The sequence below is a fragment of the Lutra lutra genome, chromosome X (assembly GCF_902655055.1).
Source record: "Lutra lutra chromosome X, mLutLut1.2, whole genome shotgun sequence".
NCBI classification, from domain to species: domain Eukaryota; kingdom Metazoa; phylum Chordata; class Mammalia; order Carnivora; family Mustelidae; genus Lutra; species Lutra lutra.
The window spans coordinates 47,443,095-47,457,135 of record NC_062296.1 but is presented as its reverse complement, the minus strand read 5'-3'; the positions used below and the strand labels follow the sequence as shown (position 1 = coordinate 47,457,135).

At 35.4% G+C, this 14,041-nt stretch overlaps 1 long non-coding RNA gene across 3 annotated transcripts in view; it reads left to right on the top strand.

Moving 5' to 3' along the window:
* LOC125091749 (uncharacterized) overlaps positions 1 to 14,041 on the top strand; it is a 93,757-nt gene that overhangs the window by 71,538 nt on the left and 8,178 nt on the right. For 2 of the 3 annotated variants that reach the window (XR_007124745.1, XR_007124744.1), the window contains one exon: positions 8,284 to 8,590. The exons of the other annotated variant lie outside the window; for it this stretch is intronic. This is a non-coding gene — a long non-coding RNA (uncharacterized LOC125091749). Of the gene's footprint in view, positions 1 to 8,283; positions 8,591 to 14,041 lie in introns of those variants that run through there. 3 annotated transcript variants of the gene reach the window in all.

Sequence of the window (14,041 nt, the reverse complement as noted above, 5' to 3'; positions counted from 1 at the left end):
ACGTTTGTGTGGAGGAACAAAAGATCCTACATTTCTAACACTTTAGGAGAAGGACAGAGTTGGACTGATACTATTTTACATCAAGACTTATTTTAAAGCTCCAGTAATCAAGATACTGTGGTATTACCCAAAAAGTAGACAAAATACATCAATGAAAATGAGTAGATAGCCAGAAATAGACCCAAATAAATATTGCCAACAGATCTATTACAAAGAAACAATGGCAATACAGTAGAGCAAAACTAGTCTTTCTAATAAAAAGTGCTAGAACAGCTGGATACGCATAGGGAAGAAAAATGAATCTAGACACAGATTTTTACAGTTTTGCAAAAATTAACTCTGAATGGATCCCAAGCATTTTACAGTAAATTTAAAATGCAAATCTAAAGTTCTAAAAGATAATATAGGAGAAAACCTAGATGACCTTAGGTATGCCAGTAAGTCTTTGAAAGAAATAATTGATAAGCTGGACTTTATTAAATTATAAACTTCTGCTTTGTGAAGTACGATGTTGAGAGAATGAGAAGACAGGCCACAGATTGGGAGAAAATACTTGCAGAAGACCTATTTGATAAAGGACTGTTAATCCAGAGTATACAAAGAGTTCTTAAAACTCAACAATAAGAAAATAACCCAATTTTTTAAATGGAAAAAAGACCTTAACAGACACCTCACCAAAGGAAATATACAGATACAATGTAAACATAAACAGGAAATGTAAATTTAAAAATCAATGAGATACCTCTACAGACCTATCAAAATGGCCAAATTCTGAAACACAGTATCGTGCACTAGTAAGAATGTGGAATATCGGTAACTCTCCATTGCTAGTAGAAATTCAAAATGGTTCTTATAAAAGCAAAAAGCAAACATACTCTTATGACACAATCCAGCAATCCTACTCTTTGTATTTACCGAAAAAGTTGAGAACTTAAGTTTACACAGTATGCACATTAATGTTTACAGCAGCTTTATTCATAATTGCCCTGATGGAAGTAACAAAGTTGTCCTTTAGTAGGTGAATGGATGAATAAGCTGTGCTACATCCAGACAATTACATATTATACAGTGCTAAAACTATGATACATGAAGGCATGAAAAGACATGGAGGAGCTCTAAGTACATATTAAAAAGTGAAAGAAGCCAATCTGAAAAGGCTTAAATAATAGTTCCAACTATATGACAGAAGGGGAATACTGTGGAGAAAATTGAAGAATCACTGGTTGTCAGAGGTTAGGAAATAGTGGGATGAATATGTATAGCACAGAGGATTTTTAAGGCAATGAAAATACTCTTATCTTAATGATAGATATGTTATTATACATTTTATGTATCCATAGAATATACAACACCAAGAGTGAACCATAAAGTAATCTGGGGATTTGGGGTGATTATATGGAAGTATGGGTTTATCAGTTATTACAAATGTACCACCCTGTTGGGATATGTTGATAATGGGGGGAAAATATGCATGGAGACAGCATGTAGATGAGAAATATGTGTACCTTCCCCTCAATTTTTCTGTGAACCTGAACCAGGGGGGGGAAAAAAAAAAACCTTTTTTTAAGAAGTGACGGGAGTAGTCAGTGAACATGATGTGCATTAGTTATTTATGTAATTTTTGGTAGGAAGATAACAGGGAATCTTATTACTTTACCCATTTACTCAGCTTCCAAATCACTGTAACTGAACTTTGGTATTGTTTTCAAATGTATTATTTAAGGCATGGTAACAAATCTCTGAATATTAGAACTGTGCAAAGAGAATACATCTGTAGGAAGGTAAAAATACAGTGAGAGATACACTGAGTATGTGTGCTGAAAAGTACAAACCTGCCCAAATAACTGGAGCAACAAATTATTCATGGGTTGAAAACTCAATATTGTTTATTCTCCCAAATTTATGTAGATTTAGTACTACCCTAATTAAGATTAGGTATTTTTCTAGATACTGATAAAATGATTCTAAAATTTATATGGAAAGGCATCGTCACTGAAAGAGCCAAAATCTTGAAGTAAAACTTTAAGAAAACACAATTCAGGGGCTCCTGGGTGGCTCAGTTGGTTAAGCATTTGCCTTTAGTTCAGGTCATGATCCCGGGGTTCAGGGATCTAGCCCTTGGTTAGGCTCCCCGCTCAGCAGGGAGTCTGCTTATTGTTTTCCCTCTCCCCCTCCCCACTGCTTGTGCTCTCTCTCTCAAGTGAATAAACAAAATCTTACAAAAAAAGAATCTTAGTATATAAATCTATGTTATGACATCAGTGTTTCTTGTCTAAGGATAGAGCTATCAATTAATGAAATAGAAGACACTTTACAAGTTGACCTATACAAATATGGTCCATAGATATTTTACAGAGGTTTGAAGTTGATTTTATGAAAGAGTGGTCATTGCAACAAATGATGCTGGTACTGGCTATCTATATAGTAGAAAGTCAACCTTGATGAAATTAATCTAGAAAAAAATTAATGCACATTATAAAAAATTAACTTGATCATATGCTAAATGTAAAAATAAATCTTTGGTGTTTTACAATAAAACAGAAGATCATTCCATGGGTTAGGCAATGAATTATTCAATAGGACACCAAAAGCATTATCCGTAAATGAGAAAAATAGGTAAATTTGACTTTATCGAAATGAAAACTGTATTTTCAAGGGAAGGTGCCAAGAAAATGAAAAAATTAATAAGCCACAGAGTGGAAGAGTAAATTGCAACGCATTTGTATTATAAATATCTATACAGTATTAAAAGCTGCAGCCCACTTCTTGTTATTTTAAAAAAGATTTGCTCGTTTATTTTAGAGAGATCACGAGTGGGAGTGGGCAGAGGGAGAGAGTATCAGGCAGATTCCCTGCTGAGCGCAGAGCCATACACAGACTCAAGGCTTGATCTCAAGACTCTGAGATCATGACCTGAGCTGAAGCCAAGAGTCAGGCGCTTAACCCACTGAGCTACCCAGGTGCCCCACCAGCCTGCTTTTAAAAATATACATAAGCACAATAGATGCATATAAAGCACTTGGCAAAATCCAATTCCTGTTCATGTTAAAAACGTTTAACAAACTAGGAATAGAAGGTAATTTTCTCAACCAGTTTATGGCTGTTTAGGAATAACCTGCAGCTAAGAAACTTAATGTTAAATGACTGGGTACTTTCCCCTTGAGATCAGGAACAAGACATGAATATCTGCTCTCACTATTTTTGACGTTATACTAGAAATTCAGTTTATTTATGGCAAGAAAAACATATTGCATCTGGATTAGAAAGGAAGAGGAAAAACCAAATTCACAGATGAAATGATCATGTATGTAGAAAATCCTGGGTAACCCACATAAAATTAGATCTGATGATTTCAGAAAGACTGGAGAATATAAGAAAAATTGGGAAAATAAGTTGTATTTCTGTACAGTATCCATGAAAATCTGAAAATGAAACTAAGAAAAGTCCCTCTACAATAGTATCCAAAAGAATAAAATACTTAGACATAAATTGAACAAAAGTGTGTAAGACTTTCACACGGAAAACCACATTACAAAAAATTCGAGAAGTAAACAAATAGACCTCTTGTTCATGAATTGGAAGAATTAGTAATGTTAAGGTGGTGTCATGGGCTGAATTATGTACCCCTAAAAGATATATTAACTTTTAACCTCTGTTTCCTATGAATTTGATCTTAGTTGGAAATAGGGGCTTTGCAGATGTCATTAAGTTAATATGAGGTCATACTGGAGTAGGTTGGGGCTTTAATCCAGTGTGACTCATACCCCTATAAGAAGAGGAGAGGACACAGAGATGCACAGGGAAAATGGCATGTGATTACGAAGGCAGATATTGGAGTAATGTTTCTACAAGATCAGGAGCACTAAGGATTGGTAGCTACACCAGAAGAAATACGGAATGTTGTCTCTCCTAAAGCCTTCAAAAGAAGCATGGGTTTGAGTATCTTGATTTCAGACTTTTAGTCTCCAGAACTGTGGAAGAACCGGTTTTTCTTGTTTTAAGCTTTCCATTTGGTAATTTTTTAGACAGCTCTAGGAAATGAATACTCCTCAAATGCACTGCTCTCCAAATTGATTCTGAGATTTAGTGCAGTCTCATGTTGGTGTTCCAACATGAGACTGCAATTTCCAATTTTTGTGGAAATTGGCATGCTGATTCTAAAATCACATGGAAATACAGATACAGACTAGACAGAGCAGTCTTGAAAAAGGACTATAATGGAGAACATTTATTTTAAGATTTAGTACAAAAATCCAGTAATTAAGAATAGTAATATTATAAGGGTAGACATATAGGTTAAATAGGCATAGGATAGACATATAGGTTAAATAGGCAAGTATGGAATTGAAAGTCCACAGATACGCTCTGATGTGTATGATTAGTGGATTCCTGACAAGGATGTCAAGACAGAGCAGTGGAGAACAATAATCTTTTCAACAAATAATGTGGGGACAAGTGGATATCCTCATTCCCAGGAATGAAGTTGGTCCAGAGACTTAACACTGCAAAAATGACGATAGCATGAATCAAAGACCTAAATTTAAGAACTGAAATTACCAGACTTTTAAAACAGTTGTATATCTTCATGACCTTGAATTTGACATATACAAAGCACAGGCAACCAAAGACAAAATACTTAAAATACATCAAAATCAGTAACTTTTATGCTTGAAGAGAGGCTGTCAAGAAAGTGAAATGATAATAAAAATAATTAAGTACTGATACTTGGTACAATATGGATGCATTTGAAAATATGCAAGTGACAGGAGCTAGACATAATGCCATTTATTATGTGATAGAGAACACATAAGAAGTAGTTTTCAGAGACTAGAAGGAGTGATAAATGGGTAGTAAAAAGGGTTAGTTTTATGGTATATGAATTAACACAATAAAATGTACAGAAGATAGAAATACGTATTAAAGGTAAAATGCATAAATAAATAGAAAAATACTTAGCATTCATTTGCCATTAAGGAAATGGCAGTTAAATTTACTGTAATATCGCTAAACATCTAGAATGGTTGAGTACGAAAAAGCAACATTTCCAAGTGCTGCTAAAGATACAGAATAAATAGAAGTCATATGTATTGCTTATCAGATGGAACATGTACTTTGTAAAAGCAGTTTGTCAGTTTCTTAGAAAATTAAGCCTACATCTATTGTATGGCTAAGCAGTTAGACTTCTTCAGATATTTATCCAAGTTGAAATAATAACCTGTGTTCTAACATAGAACTGCTTATTTATTTTATGTACCATCACAACATAGTAGCTTTTTTTGGTCATCCCAAACTGGGAAGAACTTGAATGGTCCTGAACAGGGTATTGAATGAATAAAACATGCTACATCCATATATTGTAATACTAAGCAGTAATGCATAATGAACTGTTGATACATGAGCAATATAGGTGAATTTCAAATGGATTTTGGTAGGTGAAAGAATCTGTATTGAAAATGCCTACATATAGATGATGTTTTGGTAAAAGCCAAATGGTTTTGATGAAATGGTTGGGGGAACTTGTGACTGTTCATGAGGAAGATGGAACATGCTCATTGAGCAAACATATGGAACATACATTCCATGTTGACTTTAGGGTAGAGATTTAACATGTGAATGAGGCAAACTTCAGTCCCTGATGGTCAGGAGGTTATCTTAAGACAAGGAGAAGGAACTCTGTGCATGCATTCAGAACTGGTACAAACTAGATGGAATCTTGGGCTCCTTATCTTTGGTAAGGAATGTAGGATTTTACTTGTTCATAGGCTGGAACCTATCAGTTGACTTTGAGTCCAGGCTTCTGCAGAGACAGTGATTGGATTTGTTATTGGGCTATGAAAAGACACAATGACTGATCAGAGGAAAACAGTTCTCTGAAACACAGGCTTTAAATTTTCTGCTAGTTTCAACCTCATTAACACCTATAGGGCACAGTTTAAGACAGAATCAACAAAGTTAAAGGGTAAAAAAAATCACATAAAATCAGTTGCTTTTTTTTCTTAAGCTAATTATAGCCTGAAAAAAATTCAGGAAATAATGTCATGCATACAGAAGAAAATACCTAGGAATAAATTTAACCTGGGAGGTAAAATAAATGTTCAGTGAAAACTGCAAAACTTTGCTGGAATGGGGGTGCCTGGGTGGCTCAGTTGGTTGATCTCAGCTCAGGTCTTGATCTCACAGTCATGAGTTCGAGTCCCACATTGGACTCTGGTGGGCGTAGAGCCTACTTTAAAAAAAAGAAGAAAAAAACCCCAGCAACTTTACTGGGGCACCTGGGTGGCTCAGTTTTTAAACATCTGTCCTCGGCTTAGGTCATGATCCCAGGTTTCTGGGGTTGAGGCCCACATCAGGCTCCCTGCTCAGCAGGAAGCCTGCTTCTCCCTCTCCCACTCCTCCTGCTTGTATTCCCTATGTTACTGTCTCTCTGTCAAATAAATAAAATCTTTAAAAAAAAAAAAAAGGAAAACATGTAAATAAATGGGAAAACATCCTGTGTTCATGTATTGCAATATAATGTTCTTAAGATGTCAGTGCCACCCATAGTAATCTACAGATTTAATGCAATGCCTGTCAAAATCTGAACAGCCTTTTATGCAGAAGTGAAAAAGCTAATCCACAATTCATACAGAATTGCTAGGGTTTCTTTTTACCCAAATCAGTCTTGAAAAAGAGTAAAGTTGGAGGACTCAAGTTTTTTTTTATTTCAAAGCTTAGTAGAGTTGGAATAGAATTGAGGTTCTAGAAATAAATCCATACACCTGTATCCAGTTTATTATTGATGAGGGTCCCAAGATAATTTACAGGAATGAACCATCCCTTCCACAAATAGTGCTTGGACAACAACATGGAAAGAAATGAAGTTGGACCTCTACATTACACCATCTACAAAACTCAAAATGCATCAGCATTCTAAAACAAGAGATAAATCTCTAGAATTTTTAAGTAGAAAACAGGAATAAATCTTCATGATCTTGGATTTGATGATGGTATCTTAATTGTGATTCCCAAAGCAGAAGCAAAAAGAGACATTCAATTTTATCAAAATTTAATACTTTCATTGAGACATTACCAAGAAAGTAAAAAGACAATATGCAGAAGATGAGAAAATATTTACAAACCATATACTAAATAAGGGTTTTGTGTCAAGAGCATATTATGTATTTTTTAAAAACCTGCTTACAGGGGCGCCTGGGTGGTTCAGTCCTTAGTCATCTACCTTCAGCTCAGGTCATGGTCCCAGGGTCCTGGGATGGAGCCCTGCATGGGGTTCTCTGCTTGGCGGGGAGTCTGCTTCTCCCTCTCCCACTGCCCCTGCTTGTGTTACCTCTCTCACTGTGTTTCTGTCAAGTAAATAAAATCTTGAAAAAAAAATTGCTTAGGTCTCAATAACAAATTAAAAATGGGTGACGTTTTGGGGCACCTGGGTGGCTCAGTCAACTGCCTTTGGCGCAGGTCATGGTCCTAGGGTCCCGGAATTGAGCCCCACGTTGAGCTCCCTACTCAGCAGGGTGTCTGTTTCTCTCTGTCTCTCTGCCCCTGCCCCAGCTTGTCCTCTTTCTCTCAAATAAAGGAAATCTTTAAAAAAATAAAAATGAGCAACATTTTAAGAAGGCATTTTTTCAAAGTAAATGGACAAAAAACACATGAAAGAGTCTTCATATGAGACATAAGTGAAGTGCAAATCAGAACCACAATGAGATTATTTCACAGCCACTACTTTGTAATTTAAAAAGCATGAAAAATAATGTGTTGGCAAAAATGTGCATAAATTGAAACCTGTTTCCATAACTGCTATTTAAAATGGTTCAGCTGCTATAAAGTGCAAATGTCCAAGATAACAAAATTTTGGATAAATTTTGCATAAAAGGGAATAAATACTATTCAGTCACGAAAAGTCACGAATTACTGAGAACATGCTATATAGTGTAGATGAAGTTACAAAACATGCTAAGTGAATGAAACTAGACACAAAAGGTCATATGTTGCATGATTCCATACATAGAATTCGTTTGAAACAAAGAATTTTGATTGGTGGCTGCCAGGACCTGGGAGGAGAGGTAGTGTGGACAAACTATTTAGTGACTATAGTGTTTTACTTTTGAATGAGGTAAACATTTTGCAACTAGATTGTGTTAATGTGCTTTAATGCTACTAAGTTGTTTACTTTAAAATTGTTACTTTAATGTTATATGGATTTAACATTAGGAAATTATGGTTTAAAATATAATCTGCCAAAAAGAATAGCCTAGTGTATCACATGATTTCACTGGTGATTTCTTTCAGATGTTAAAGAAGAATTAACACCTGTCTTCAGCCTGTCTCAGAAAACAGAATTGAGGGAACACTTTAACTCATTTTGAGACATTTCCGTGATATCAATGTCAGATGAACACAAAGAAAAACCTATAGGTCAGTGTACCTTAGGACTATAAATGCCAAAAACCTTAATAAAGTACAAGTATACCAAACGTAGCAACACCTGAAACCAATGTAATACTGTGTGTCAAAAAAAATTTAAAAACTTAATAAAATGGTGAATTTTATTTATGTGGGTGTTAACCTCATTTAAAAAATCAAAGGAGGGGCGCCTGGGTGGCTCAGTGGGTTAAGCCGCTGCCTTCGGCTCAGGTCGTGATCCCAGGGTCCTGGGATCGAGTCCCACATCGGGCTCTCTGCTTCGGTGGGGAGCCTGCTTCCCCCTCTCTCTCTCTCTGCCTGCCTCTCTGCCTACTGTACCTACTAGTGCTCTCTGCCTAATAAAAAAAAAAAAAAAAAGTTAAAGGAATTGGTTACCTAAAAAATAAATAGGTGGAGAGCCAGGTTTGGCTTGCATGGTGTAGTTTACTAATCCTTGGCCTGGGTCTATGTAAGGTAATTTGCAATCTATTTATTACAACTAATTACAAATTTTTATGAGATGACTAAAGACATCACTCAGACTATAGTAGGTATATCTGACTTTTTGCAGAATGCTGCTTCTTTTTCTGAATTTCTGAACAACTCTTTGGAATCAGTATGAAATTGGCAGTTGATCCCATAGGAGACTGCCAAAGATTTGAGCATTTTCCACATAAAACACAGCTGTAGGGTCTCAAGTTCATTTGGCAACAAAAATAACAGACTATAAGCAGTACTAATATTCACCCTCTAGAATAGCTAAAATGAAACTGATTGAGGATGCCAGATATTGGTGAGTATTTTGCTAACAGGTATCTTTCATAGAGTAACCGTGGGAGTATAATTGGTGAAAATCATGTTAGAAGACCTTTTAATGATATGTTTGTAAAGCTGAACATGCACATATCCTGTGATTCCAAAATTTAACTTACATGTATATGACCACAAAGATGGATACATATATGTTCACCTGAAGACATGTGTTAATGTATCATCACTATTCATAATAGCTCTAAACTGGAAAACATGCAAGCATCTATCAGCAGAATAGATACATTAATTTTGGTGGTGTTTTCTTTTAGTGGATTATGGCAATGAAAAATAATGAATTGTAACTATATGTTATGTATGTATCTCATGTTGTTTTCATCAGTGCAACCGAATGTATTAACAAGAAGTCAGGATAGTGGTTCCTCTGGGTGAAAATACAATTAAAGTAGAATGCATGCCACTTTAGTGATACTGGGAATATTTTCTTCCTTAGGCTTGTTAAATTACCCTTTATATATACATGTAATTTATACTGTCTTCTGTGTATCAGATTTTGTAATGTAATTTTGAAACTACATTAAAATAAAATACCAGTTACTGAGGATGCTCCCCAGAATGTACTATCTATTCTCCAATCACTTCCAAAAGTGGAATATTATTTTTTTTAATGTTTCTTTTTTTTTTTTTTTAAGATTTTATTTATTTATTTGAGAGAGAGACAGTGAGAGAGAGCATGAGCGAGGAGAAGGTCAGAGAGAGAAGCAGACTCCCCATGGAGCTGGGAGCCCGATGCGGGACTCGATCCCAGGACTCCCAGGATCATGACCTGAGCCAAAGGCAGTCGTCCAACCAACTGAGCCACCCAGGCGTCCCTGGAATATTATTTTTTGATGAAACCCAATGAGGCTCTTAAAGTATATGGTTACCATTTTCCTTATTTTTATTTTTTATTAATTTATTATTTGTTTCGGGGATACACATCTGTGAATCATCAGTCTTACAAAATTCACAGCACTCATCATAGCACATTCCCTCCCAACCCTCAGTTTGTTTCCTGAGATAGTCTCTTACGGTTTGTCTCCCTTTGTGGTCCCATCTTTTATTTTCTCTCCCTTCTCCCATGACCCCCTGCCCTGCCTCTCAAATTCCTCATATCAAATCATGTGATAATTGTCTTTCTCTGATTGACTTATTTTGCTTAGCATAATACCCTCTAGTTCCATCCACGTCTTTGCAAATGGCAAGATTTTGGGTTTTTTGGTGGCTGCATAGTATCCCATTGTATGCCTGTTTTGTTTTGGTTTTGGTTTGTTTTGTTTTCCCCTTCTTCCTAGTACATCTCAGGTTAAGTGCTGGAGAATTTAGCACATAGATCTACAGGCAGAGACCAAAAATCAAAATAGAACAAAGCCCTAGGAGAACCCTTTTCCTACAGTTAGATAATGCTGCCCTACTCCATCCAAACTTGAGGATAAAAATCACTCAATCCACACCCCCATCAGCAAAGGTTGAGTGGAGATCATAGACTTTACGCATGCAGTACCAAGCTATAATGAGCCTCTCATCCGCCCCTCAACCAGTGTCAGGATGGTGTCAGAGAAAACCCACTGCACAGCAAAGTCTTTACTTCTTTACTGAAGGCAAGACTAATCCCATCACAGAGTAAGTAGAGGCCTTGCAGACATCTTGGATTTATATTCACATCCAGTAAAAGGAAAGCCCTTCCCACTCCCTGTTGGTTTTCAGATAGAAGCCATGTGGAAAGCTGGTACTTTGACCACCCAGCCCTCATTAAGATCCATCCATCTTGGTATCTGGAGAGGACATACAGTGAGGAGAATTAATAAAATATGCTGTTCTCTCATGCCTCCATAGGACAACAGTAATGAGCCTTTCCTCACTCTTAGAGTTCAAAGAACGCCAAGAAGAGAACCTATACTTTCACCCCTACCTGGTACTTAGATGGCAGAATCTCCCTCCCTTCCCAGACTTGTCTCAGAGGAGGTCTGTAAAAATAAGATTCGAATGAATTGCAGAGTCTCGTGTACCCTAAATGTCTAGTATAGGATTTAAAAAATCACCCATTATTATTATAAACCAGGAGAATTTCAACTTTGAGAAAAGACAATAAATAGCTGCATCATAGGGATGACACAGATGTTGGAATTACCTGATGAGAATGTTAAAGCAGTCCTTATGGGAATTATTTAACAAGCAATTACAAACACTTGAAACAAAATACCAGAAAGTCAAGAAAGAGGATATGAAAAAACAAGTGTTTAATTTTACAGCTGAGAAATATAATAGGTAACTAGATGGAATGGAGATGGCAGAGAAAAGACTTAGTGAACTTAAAACAATTGAAATTATTCAGACTGAGCAACAGAGATCAGACTAAAAAAAAAAAAATGGAGAAAACCTCAATGGTGTTTGAGAAGGTTAAAAAAAAAAAAAAAAAGGCCCACATTGTTGTCATTGGGGTTGTAAAAGGGGGGAAGAAAGTGGTTAAGTCCGAAATGTGTTTGACAAAGTAATGACCAAAGATTCCTCCAATGTTTGAAAGTACATAAACCTATGGATTCACAAAGCTTAGTGAACCCTAAACCTTAGAATCCCAAAGAAATCTGTCTGAGGCACATTAATAACCAAAGCTTTGAAAGCAAAAGATAATCCTGGAAGTGGCCAGAGGGGGTCAAATGCATTACTTGTAGGAAAAAAATGTAAATGACAGATTTGTTGTTAGAAACTGTGGAGGCAAGAAATAGATTGCATTACAAAATAATCAACTAAGAATATAGAACAGATTTAAATTTTATGCATCAAACAACAGAACTCCAGAATAGAGAAAGCAATAACAGATACAGAAATAATAAAATCAATAAATAGAATTGATAAATACAACATTTCTCACAGTAATGGATAGAATTAGAAAATTAGTAGAGACTTGATAAAAACTATGAGTTACCTTGTTTTAATTCACATGTGTAGAACAGTCCATTTAGCAATGCCAAAGTACTTTCTTTTCAAATGCGTATAGGCCATATAGAAAATAAATCAAATTTTGGGTTACAAAACCTCAACATGTTGAAAAGAATTTTAATCATACAGAGGGTTTTTACCACAACAGTGTCAAAGTAGAAATATGTAACTGAAAGGTAATAGGAAGTTATTTTTTAAATATTTATTTATTTGAGAGAGAGAATGCATGCATGCACAAGCAGGGGCAGAGGTAGAGGGAGAGAGAATCCACAGACTCCCTGCTGCGCACAGCCCCCCCCCCCCACACACATGCCCAGGTAACAGGAAATTTTTAAACACTTGGAGACTAACCACATACTTTTAAATAAGCAATTAGTCAAAGATGATGTCTTAACAGTAATAAAAACATGAAAATTAATTACATTTAAAATATAAAGAATGTAAGACAGAGCCCAGTGCTGAGAGAACTTTATATCAGTGAATACTTCTAATAGAAAACACAAAAACTTCAAATCAGTAAACAAAACACTTTAAGGAACAGGGAAAGAAGTTAAATCCAAAGCAAGAATAATGAAGAAAATGAAAATAAGACCATAAATCAATTAAATTACATTAAATTAGTTAAATGAGACAATAGAAAAAATGAGAGCTGTTTCATTGAAAAGGTTGAAATTCACAAACCTACCAAGATTGGGAATAAGTCAAGTCACAAATTCTCAATAACACAAGTGAAATGAGATACAGCAATAAATCATAAAGGCCTTAAGGGGATAATAAGGGGAAACACTAATTGTCATCCTTGGATTAGATGTTAAATAAAATGGACCAATCCCTCAAATAACACAAATTATTATAAGTTACAAAAGAAATAAAATGAATACCCAATACCAACTTAGTAAATTACATTTATAATTTAAATACTCCTGGGAAAATAATCTCTAGACCCAGTTTGTTTTCCCTAAAAGTTAAACCAAATATTTAAAGAATTATCACCAATTTGTATGTGATGTCTTACAGAAAATAGGAAAAACATTTCCTAACTCATTTTGTAAGGTTAGTGTTACTATTATACCAAAGGCAAAGGCAGTAAAAATATAATTGAACTACAGATTAGTACCACTTAAATACAGTTGTGAAATTCCTTAAGAAATTGGCAATTCGAAAAAGCTGTTACGTATTAAATTAAATCCATGAATAACAACCTTCCCAAAAGAAAATCAGAAGGTCTAGATGGATTCACTGGGGAATTCTATCAGCCGTTTAAAGGGAGAAGTTATACCTATACTCTACAATCACTTTCAGAAAATAGAAGCTGTAAAAATACTTCCTAACTCATAAAATGGAATCATTACTATATATCAAAAACCAGACAAAGACATTATAAGGAAACTACAAACCTGTATCTTTCATGAATACAGATGCAGAAATTCCAAACAATATTAGCATATTAACTTTGGCAATGTATAAAAATTTTATGCCACAAGCATATGAGATTTATCCTATGTGTGTGAGATGGTTTCAACATTCAAAAATCAGTTTCTGTAATCCACAACAGGCTTAAAAAAGAAAAATCATATATGATCATATCAATAGATGTAGAAAAATCATTTCACAAAATCTAAAACCCATGCACAAGAAAAGATATTCTCAGTAACTTAAAAATAGAGCGTAACATCCTCAGCTTGTTTGAGAACTTACACAAAAACCCAACAGGCAATATTATATTTAATGATGGTATATGCCAGGCACCTGGGTGGCTCAGTCATTAAGTGTCTGCCTTCGGTTTGATCTGGGATCAAACCCTGAACTGGGCTCCCTGCTCAGTGGGAAGCTGCTTCTCCCACTCCCACTCCTCTGCTTGTGTTCTTTCACTGTGTCTCTCTCTAATAAATAA